At 39.7% G+C, this 11,698-nt stretch overlaps 1 protein-coding gene across 4 annotated transcripts in view; it reads left to right on the top strand.

Moving 5' to 3' along the window:
* Positions 1-11,698, top strand: part of Mxd (MAX dimerization protein) — a 306,376-nt gene that overhangs the window by 98,551 nt on the left and 196,127 nt on the right. The gene's annotated exons all lie outside the window — the stretch shown is intronic.

Genomic DNA, 11,698 nt, shown 5'->3' with positions numbered 1-11,698 from the left:
CCTGGAACAAGCGGTCCCCGCTGAAACAGACATGTAAGTTATTGTTTCTTGCGTGTAATAACGATTCGAAAAGTGAAAATAACTGATTCTCTAATAATACGATACCGTACGATCGTGAGATGTTAATGTTAGCTACGAGAACCCAGTGTAAAGAGATATTTTTTCGAAGCGTATACAAAAACGGTAGGGACAGGGCGGTAGAATTTATCACAGAATGATTCCTTGTGCAAAACTGAATCGAAAATGTAGAATACAATTTTTTCATCAGAGCTTTCGTTTCCCAGAGAATCAAGTTTGAACAGTTTTGGGGCACGTGTGACATTAGGAATCTATACCTGTCCTACTATTAAAGTGTCTGACCATTACTCGTTGTTTCCACTTATATTTGTGTTCGTTAACCCTTATCCTGACAATTTACGGTCTTCTAATTCGCCACGACCGATTAAAACGGAGAATATCGTCGTCAATGTGTCGAAACGCCCACACAAGTAGAACTAACCAGCAATGGTCAGACACGTTCACCGAATCGTACGCGTGCCCCGAAAATTTCGAAATCAATTTTCTCGAAAACGAAGGCTCGTGTCGAAAAAACGTATTATATATTTTCGATTCATTTTTACACAAGGAATCATCTTATGCCAAGTTCGATCTCTTTATGTACACGGTGCGTCGTGCAAATCGGATTATATGTTCCACGAAGTCAACGATCTGCAGTACTCGAGATCTTCAAATTCGTATAATATCCACAATCACTTCCCAAAGAATAATTTTGTACATTTTTCAAATGATATCACGATCGAAATCTGTTTCGATCACTTTCACGAAAACGAGGGCATAAATTGTTACGAAACCAAGGTCAGATACGATCGATGAAGTATCGATATTAATCGAACCTGTATAATAAAATAAAACAATGTAAAATATTAAAATATTTCCCGGTCTTGAAACGTATCGCGGTTGTCGATCTAATGAAACGTGGAAGATAAATTCCGATCGCGGTGTGGGATAATACGGGAAAAATATTTAACTTGGGCGTTGTTGATAGTGTACGTTGCACACCAATTTATCGCGAGAACAGCGAAATATCGCGACAAGGATCGTACGGTATATCTGATCGCGATTCCAGCGCCGCAGCCAATTTGTACGCTCGGTATTTCCCCTCGTTTTTCCCCCCCTCCACCGCCCCACCACTCTCTCTCTCTCTCTCCTATTCATCCGCGTACGATCGACCAAGTCGCCGGTATCGATGTATTCGAGTTTTCTTATCCGTCAGCAAGTGTTTCACGTCGAGGTTTATGTTGCAGCTCCATTTCAATGCAGTGTTTCAGAAAGCGATGTTCGCTGGATCGCGAATAAAAGTGTGTCCTTTGAGGAGGATATTGAAGCAAGGTTTAGTGAAGCTCGCGTAACAATATTTTGTCTTGGCGGAGTATTCCACAAAGGGAGGGACTTCCATTGAAAATCAAAGAGCCTTTAAGCTCGTCAAGCGGCACAGGATACGAAGGAGGGACGACAAAAAAATACACGCACACCGGATCGTCAGCTGGGTAGGACCACCGTTTATTTTTTCCTCCATTTTCTTCCCGTTTGGATACCTCACGATTCCACCCCCACCACCGCCACCGTTTGAATATACTTTTTCTCCCGAAGAGTTTTTAATTCCATCGATGTCGCCGATATTCGATTAAATTTTTCTCGTCTTCAATCCTTTCGTTGTGTTTGTCGCTGGCAGCGGTGTCTTTGGCTCGTATCCCAAAATTGAATCGCCGAGGAAAGGGACCAAGATGGTCCAGATCGAATAATCCGCGCGATATGTCGGCGCGGAATCGTTTGAAATATCGCTCTCGGGCATTGCTCGGGATTTTTTCTTTTTTTTTTTTAAAGCGAATTTTATTTCACGAGTTTCCGGGCACGTATAGTTTGTTTGCGAAGTCTCTGGAAAGACAGCTCGGAGGTTAGGTTACACCGTGTTGCGCGAATGCCTTCGACCAGTCGTGTCGCTCGTCTTAAACTATTTATTTTACAACGCGGCCCATTTGTCCTGCTACCTGGTTTACCTTTTTGGAAAATCCTGCAACGAACCTGTTATGATAATCAACTGCACCTGCGTTGACGTGTTTCGAGTGATATATACATTGATACGTTCCTGTGGCTTTATTTCTGTTTTCCATGTATCGACGTCCGATAATGTTGGTCCTTGAGTCATCGATGAAGAATACTCGAATTATTTTGCGAGGAAATTATCAATCCTTAAATATTAATCAATTTTATCGAGATGTGGTAGCTCTTGGATTAAGTATGGTATTTATAATCTTAGGGGTTGTTTTCTTGTAACCGGGGGAAGGTAGCACTTTTATTCCACGGATCATCGAGACTGTGGAACACATTGCACTCGAGGGTAGAATTAGCCATTTTTATATCATTTTATTGCGACTCGGTAATGCAAAATAATTTTCTGTACACACTATAGCTTTACACAAGTATCATCAACGGTTAGACGAGCTTCTCCCGATGAAAATGAGTACAAACACGGTCATATTCGGACCACGTTAAATTTTTTCCGTTGGAAATTTTTCAAAAAAGAAAAAAAAAAGATTCAAAATAACGCGATGCGATTGAATATCGTCCGAATATGGTCGTGTTTGTACTCATTTTCATCGGGAGGATTTCGCGAAGTCGTTACCGAGACTCTCGTTAAAATACAAGTTAAAAAGATAATAATTTCACATCGTTGTGTTGCAACTTCGAATTATTTTTGACAAATTTCTAATCGCAAATAATCAAAAGTGGTCCGAATAGAGTCACATTGGTATTCGTTTTAATCGGGAGAGGCTCACTTATCCATTGGTAATATTTTCACGTAGGTAGAACGACAATTGTAAAAATATTTGCAACATTACTAATTTCGCGCGCAAAGAAGAACCTCGGTGAGGATAAATTCTGTTTCGCGTACTCGAGCAATTCTCACGTATCCGAGCTGAAATCTACCGTACTAAAAAATAATAAGCTACTGTAATACCAAGTGTCGTTAAATTCATTCGCGAAGTATTCCGTCAATAAGTGGCTCAAGGCTCTCGCGCAGGCCTCTACATCGGTTCCGAGGAAACGATTTTTACAACTTACCCCGATATTAAATGTGGCGACGTACAAAGTCTTCCATTTATTCGCGATTGCATTCGACGCGTGCAATCTCGATTCCCCGCGGAAAATCAATTCCTTTCGTTCGCCAGGATGTTCCCCGCCACGATAAGCAGATCTGTCGGTGGAAATAAATTCGACGGGTTGTTATACAGGGTGGGGAGGAATTCGTAGTAAAACTGAGCGAGGAGTGATTCTACGTGAAAAAATAGGAACCAATCTGGTGTAAAATATTTCTACCCTGGACTCTATTTTCGAGAAAATCGACTTTAAAGTTTGTTCAAATTTGTACACGATTTAGTTGTCGTGTACGATATTTGAAATATTACGTATTTGGAGCAAAGAATTATGGACGAATTTGAGAAATTTAAAAACCATGTCAGGTTACAGTCGGTCCAGATATTAATTTGTCAATGAAACTTGTGCATAAGAGGTGAACATCCTCAACAATGCTTGTGAAAACGTACTTTATGAAAGTGGCTAAAAAGTGGTAATAAGGAATAGAAAATTTACTATCGGTAGAAACACTTTGTAGTGCTGTAATCACGAAGTAAACAATGTTTGTAAATTATTTTTTTCACGTAGAATCACCCTCTGCTTGTATTACAAATTTTTTCCCACCTTGTATATCGTGTCGACCGAGAGTCGCCTTCCGACCGTAAAGGGCCAATTGTTTCGCATAAAAAAATATATAAATTTTTTTTCTTATTTTTTTCACGTAGAATCACCCTCTGCTTGTATTACAAATTTTTTCCCACCCTGTATATCGTGTCGACCGAGAGTCGCCTCCCGACTGTAAAGGGCCAATTGTTCCGCATAAAAAAATATTATATCAAATTTTTTTTATTTTTTTTTCACGTAGAATCACCCTCTGCTTGTACTACAAATTCTTGCCCACCCTGTATAAGTTCGAGGAGAGGGGAGGAAATTTTCCATGGCGAAGCTCGTGTAATGCGTTTTTAAGCAGGCGAGATTAGGGACACGGGGCATTAATTGTGAATTAATCCTCTCGCCGGACTTGACCCGAAAGACGTCCCAGACAGCCTTAATAAAACGCGGCGATAATTTAATACGTCCGCGTAACTCCGCCGGCCATGCAGATTTCCTTAATGGAATAATGAAAATCCGGAAACGTATTCCCCATACGTTACGCTGGCGGACAATTAGCGGTTCCATTGGTGAAAAATTAATCTAATACACGCCTGCCGATGAACGGGTTGTCAGACCGCGTTATATTTATTTTGTTAACGCGTAAAATAAAATTGTCCGTTTATTCGTATCCTACACCGCGCGATTTAATTTCCCGGTGAAATTACCTGTCCCATATGAATTTGATACAACGATTTGTTGCGTGAATGATTTTCTTTTAATAACCGACAATGGAGACCATGATTGACGTCAAGGTTTTCGTGGAATATTGAGACCAATATTTGGTTTGACTGAAAGGTAACGAATAATTACGAGCAAACCGAGCTCGACGGTTAATTGTTGTTTAATTTATTAAATAAATGATCGAAATAACGCGTTGTCGTGAATAACTCGTACTTTTGATAATCGAATTGTGTGAAATTTCAGTGACGGGTTCCTGTCAATTTTATGATAATCAGATGAGCAACATTGCACGAGTAACGTTAAATATCGAACAGTATTACTATTTCAGGTAATTTCTATTAATGTGTGTGGATTATGTAATTATCGTTGGTAAATTCATTTAATTTGTATAAAATTATAAGGTCTATTAGGTTTTGTTATTTATTCGAATAGATGGGAAACAATTTTTCCGAACAAATTATAGTGCTTGGTAACTTGAACTCATTTTGTATAAAAAATATAAGTTTATCCAAAGGATAGAAAGAACTGTATATGGTTAAACAGAGTTTATTGTTATATTTCAGATATCTGCATTCGTTCTTTCTTGGTATTTCAAAAGTCGTAATTATTAAAAAGTAATATTAATTCTCTTTGTCGAATGGTAACGTTAGTCATCGGTAAGAGTCAGAGAGTAAACGTAATGTTTGGCTGCTGTTATCTATGTCGAATACTCATCTTGAAAGTCGGAATGAATCACTAGGGATTAAAGTTTATGCGTTAAGCACGTCTTCGCGATTATGTCATTCCTTCGAGCAATGTCTTCAATTCTCTACGGTGATAAAGCATTGTCAACTCTTCAGTTTCTAAAAATAGCACCAGTTGATGATTCGCATTAGCTATGGATACACGTGTATATTAAAATGAAAGCGATAGGGATGAATTCTAAATTTATCATAAATCGAAGTTATACAAGATCAAACCCCATTTTAAGATCACTCTAATAGCGATCTTCTCACAGTATATACCAACGGTTTATCAATGTTTAAGTAACGGTATAAATGCTTACAGGAATTTTTGGAATTATTTTTCATACGATTAATTCCCTTCTGACATTATGATTACATTTAATGAAGCTCGTTATTGCGATATGAATACCCTGTATACGTTACATAAGCATGAACTGACCCCATTCAAATCGAATTACGCTGTTTACGTGAGTTTGTATCATTATTTTTGGGCGATGAATTACCTGTGAAATAATGACTATATTTTATGAAACATCTTCTATATGTGTTCCGTAAGCAAGATCAAACCGTTCTAAATTGTATAAAAATCGTTCTCTTAACTTCTTTTTATTATTTTTTGCGATCAATGTGTACCAGATATCATTATTATTATTTTTAAAACACCCTGTATACGTCACATACGCGAAAACCGACCTATTTCAATCGAACGAAATCCTTGACTCATTCACGCAAGCTCCTTTTTACTATTTTTATGCGGTTAATTAATTTTTGAATTCACGACCATAGTTTTCCAAACACCCTGTATACTTTATAAGCGAGAACAAATCCAAATCGAATGGAATCGTTCACGCAAGTAATTTTTTCATTAGTTTTTGCGATTAATTTCGCAATAATCAGACATCGAAAACAGTTTTCGAAACATCCTGTATAATTTTTATGTATAAACAAAAACCAATTAATCTCAATAGAACGAAACTCTTGATACATTTAGACGAGGCTCTCTTTTTACTATTTCATATAAGCGGTTTATTAATTTTTGAATCCATGCCTATATTTTTCGAAACACCCTGTATAATTTCTACGTATAAACAAGAACCAATTAATCTGAATAGAACGAAACTCAACACGTTCACACGAATCGCTTTTTATTATTTCATATAAGCGGTACGTTAATTTTTGAATCCATGCCTACATTTTTCGAAACACCCTGTATACTTTATACGTATAAACAAGAACCAATTAATCTGAATAGAACGAAACTCAACACGTTCACACGAATCCCTTTTTATTATTTCGTATAAGCGGTACGTTAATTTTTGAAACCATGCCTACATTTTTCGAAACACCCTGTACAATTTCTACGTATAAACAAGAACCAATTAATCTGAATAGAACGAAACTCTTGATACATTCAGACGAGGTCCCCTTTTTACCATTTCATTTAAATGGTTTATTAATTTTTGAGACCATGCCTATATTTTTCGAAACACCCTGTATACTTTATACGTAAGAACCAACTAATCTGAATAGAACGAAACTTGTAACACGTTCACACGAATCCCTTTTTATTATTTCATATAAGCGGTACGTTAATTTTTGAAACCATGCCTACATTTTTCGAAACACCCTGTATAATTTCTACGTATAAACAAGAACCAACTAATCTGAATAGAACGAAACTCTTAATACATTCAGACGAGGTCCTATTTTTACCATTTCATTTAAATGGTTTATTCATTTTTGAATCCATGCCTATATTTTTCGAAACACCCTGTATACTTTATACGTAAGGACCAACTAATCTGAATAGAACGAAACTCTCAACACGTTCACACGAATCGCTTTTTATTATTTCGTATAAGCGGTACGTTAATTTTTGAATCCATGCCTACATTTTTCGAAACACCTTGTATAATTTCTACGTATAAACAAGAACCAATTAATCTGAATAGAACGAAACTCTTGATACATTCAGACGAGGCCCTATTTTTACCATTTCATTTAAATGGTTTATTCATTTTTGAATCCATGCCTATATTTTTCGAAACACCCTGTATACTTTATACGTAAGAGCCAACTAATCTGAACAGAACGAAACTCTCAACACGTTCACACGAATCGGTTTTTATTATTTCGTAAAAGCGGTACATTAATTTTTGAATCCATGCCTACATTTTTCGAAACACCCTGTATAATTTCTACGTATAAACAAGAACCAATTAATCTGAATAGAACGAAACTCTTGATACATTCAGACGAGGCTCTCTTTTTACCATTTCATTTAAATGGTTCGTTAATTTTTGAATCCATGCCTACATTTTTCGAAACACCCTGTATACTTTATACGTGTAAGCGGGAACCGACCGATCCGAATCGAACGAAATCCTTGATACGTTCACACGAGGCCCCCTCCTTTTATTATTTCTCGCGATTGAAATCACGAAGATACTTCACGAGGCTCTCCCGTTGCACGTACGTGCAGCACGTTACACAATCGAGAACCGACCGAACCAATTCGTGCCAAGCGGGCTCGCGCTGTTTGTCGAACTCCAAACACAACCGGGAACACATTTTTTCGGCTGAATTTTCGCCCCGGCGCTGCAACTGGAGCGTGTTGCACGCATCCTGTCCGTTCTGCGAACGAGCGCGGACAATGTGGCAGCGAGCGTAACGCTCGTCGTCGATCGCATCGGCGCGATCGTTTCATGTAAATTTAATGCGTGCCGCGCACTTCGTTTCCCCGGTGTTGCGACAAACGATTAAAAAAGGAAAAAAGGAAGCGAAGGAAACAGAAAAAAAGTGTACAAAAACGATCGTCGCACGTCGAGTATAAAAATCATTTATTTACACGTACATCAATATTTATAAACTAATACAAATTATTTATATATATATGTATAAATATTTTTAAAATTGAACAAATTGATTTTCCATACTTGATTACGTCCCCAGTGGGCAAGTGTTAGTTCGAACCGTAGCGCGAAAAGTAGAAATATTCCATAATTTGTCGATGTACTTTTATAGGATCGTTAACGAGGGTAATACTATTTGAAAGTTCACATTAGAGTTCGTGTCCTGTAATCGCTTTAGGGAATCGTTGCAACTTCGGAGCATCGGTGCCGGGGATACCACCGTGATATGTCGAATAATAAAATAAAAATGAATGGATATAAAACGGAACGATAATCGAAGGAATGTTAATGCCGATGAAAAGTACAGAAAACGAAGCGGGTGTATTAATTGAGCCCGAGCTCACAACACGACGGTGCCCCATTTACGAGCCGCGAAAGTGCAACACTCGGCCGATCCGTGTGGTGGGGTCGAAACTCTTGTGTCATCGCCGTGAATGGCACGCTGAAACGCGCCACGAAGTTTGTTGAACCTTCGCTCGGCTCGTTCGACGCACAGTCGCCCAGTTTTGCCCGCGATAAAATCGCCTGTTTATCGCGCGGTCCTTCATGACTTATTCAATGCGCGTGAACCAGGAGGGGGTTCGAGCGACCCCCAGATACGGCACTGTGGCCCCCTCTTTGAACGCGTCGCGCTCCTTCCGCCCCGAGATTTTTCTCCCGGTCGCTAAGGCAACGAGTCACGTACCACTGGGGATTTTTATTGTATATATTTCCCCGACGATTAATGTTTTCGTCGAAGAATCCTTTGTCTCTGCCAGTAGTCGCGAGATTGATCCGGTGTGCTCTCCTCGGGGTGTACGTTCACGGAGTTCGGGTGAAGGTGGAAACGTCTAGTGGGAGTAACTTGGTAACAGTAACACCACTGACGGTCTATATCGCGGGGAATAACATAGGATATCCAGACGAGCGAACAAAGCAGTTGAATAGGCGATTGTAGTTTATACCGCGGAGCAGAATATATTGGTCGTTTAAGGTCAGTAAGCGGTTACCCTTGCGACGTCGGTGTAAATTAAGTAGCCGGTAAACTGGCTTTAAAAGGACTTGTTTCTACAGCCGTGGATGCGCTGGAGTCATCGTCGATCAGCCTGTGTATTCGACTGTATACTTGGAATTAAAAGCTGGATGATTCTCTGGTCGAAGAAACTGGTAAGGAAACATTGACGAGGTTGAGTGAGTTTTTGTTAGATTTTTCGGGATTTGCAAATATTGGAAGACCGCGAAACGTTTCGTCCAATCCTCTTCGCGCAGTGTCGTTTGGAAGTCCAAGTGTAACGTTTGTGACATTGTGGACGAGGCTTTTTGAAGTCTTTGCACACGAGACAGAACACACTGGCTGTTCGAGGATACTAAATGCTTAACCCCATCATTTTAGTCGATTATCCTTGCTGCGAACTTGGACTGAGATTAACGTTAGTTTCGGGGCTCGTTGCGCGAACTTGGTGTCAAAATTGTGACTTGTAAGCGGGGTTAGGTCTAGGATATTACACTGAATTCTGCGAATCTTTATTCAGATTATTTCGTACCTGTCCACTGAGGATCCTATTCTACTTCTAAGTGAATTTCTCAGATTTAAGATGCGTTACTTGAATCCGGGGTAAAATTGTAACTCGTAAACGGGAATTAGTGTATACTTACCTAAACTCGTCGATTCTCATCTTACAGTGTCTTGTACATGTTTGTCGAGGTTCCACCCCCAATTTGTCATAAATCAAGATTAATCCTTTCGCCTACAATACCGGGTGAGACTCGTGGTAAGGGAATAGGGCCAAACATAAGAACCACGTGTGAGTCTTGTCCATTTTCGTATATTTAAATACATTTTCTTGAAAATATTAGAAAGAAACCCTTACATAATATCTTTGAAAAGAAAATTTAGCGTTCACGAGAACAATGAAAGTTGTGACATTGTTGTCGATCATGACACCCGTTATCGAAACTTAAATCGTAGGGCAAGGGGATACCGTGAAGAGACTGAACAGCGACAGAGGGGTCTGTTACTTGAATCCGAGGTGAAAATAATCACTTGTAAGTGGGAATCACTTCATATTCTCCCAATCTATGTAAGTATTGTTTAAAGTGAGTAGGGTTAGGTTGTAATCCGTAACCTCTGTTTTATATCCTCGTGTCGGGCAAGAAATTCGGTCAGTAGAATAGTAAAGATGGTTTCCAAGGACTGAAGCCGTACCAGTACATAATCGTGGCGCCAGATTCGAATCTTACGCTTTTCTTTCATCGCGTTAATTTATCCCGCGGCGGTTGGTTGATGGTTGGGCGATCTTTGTCCGTCGTCGCGCGCCAATGGGAGAAAAATAAGAAAAACTGATTCTTTCTTGTTTTCTTCGGGCAATAAACTAACCGTAAAAGCGGGTTAAGTGATTGCAGCCGTGGCGAGGAAACTGCTTTTCGCCGCTACCCACCCCCCGCGTACCGCGACGTCGTCGCCCCCCTTTCGTCCCTTTTTTTCCCCCCTACCCCCTCGTTTCTACCCAGGATATCGCGCGATGGGTTGATTTATCGATTCGCGGTAAAACCACGAAAGGTGTTGTTGCGTCGTAGCTGCGCGCGTTTTACACGCGAACGAGGTTCGGATCGTGGAGGTCTATTTAAGGTGGTTCACGGACCGTGACAGAAGGTAATCGACGGACAGAATTTCGAGAAGTCGCCTTGCCGCGACCTACAAGTCTCTTCGAGAAATCAAAGTTGCGCCGCGAGTCGAAACGACCAGCAAACCGAACTAGATCGTCAGTTGCCACGCGATGTTCCTTCGTGATGGTAGAACCGGTAGCTTTAGCTCGGATTCGACCTAACCTAGACGTGACCAATTTGATCCAACCTAGACATGTCTTAATTTAGCTAAGGTGATTCGATCTAGCTCAAAATCGACTTAACCTGGCGCAGACTCGACCTACTATAGCCGTGATCAATTTGATCCAACCTAGACACAACTTAATCTAGCTCAGGCGATTCGATCTAATTCAAACTCGTCTTAATCTAGACCAGGATTGACTCAATCTGGTCCTTACCAAGTTGATCTCGTCCAGATATAACTTAATCTAGCTCAGTTGACTTGATTTAACTCAAAATCAAGTTGATCTAGAGCAGAATTTACTCAATCTGGTCCTTACCAAGTTGATCTCGTCCAGACGTAAGTTAATCCACCTCAGTTGACTTTATTTAACTCAAAATCAAGTTGATCTAGAGCAGACTTGACTCAATCTGGTCCTTAGCAAGTTGATCTCGTCCAGATATAACTTAATCTAGCTCAGTTGACTTGATTTAACTCAAAATGAAATTGATCTAGAGCAGAATTTACTCAATCTGGTCCTTACCAAGTTGATCTCGTCCAGATGTGACTTAATCTAGATCAGTTGACTTGATTTAACTCAAAATCAAGTTGATCTAGAGCAGAATTTACTCAATTTGGTCTTTACCAAGTTTATCTTGTCCAGATATAACTTAATCTAGCTCAGTTGACTTGATATAACTTAAAATCTACTTAATCCAGACCAGACTTGACTCAATCTGGTCCTTATCAAGTTGATCTCATCCAGGCGTAAGTTAATCCACCTCAGTTGACTTGATTTAACTCAA

This window comes from Ptiloglossa arizonensis, chromosome 8, assembly GCF_051014685.1.
Source record: "Ptiloglossa arizonensis isolate GNS036 chromosome 8, iyPtiAriz1_principal, whole genome shotgun sequence".
NCBI classification, from domain to species: Eukaryota; Metazoa; Arthropoda; class Insecta; order Hymenoptera; family Colletidae; genus Ptiloglossa; species Ptiloglossa arizonensis.
This window is presented reverse-complemented; position numbering and strand designations above follow the sequence as displayed.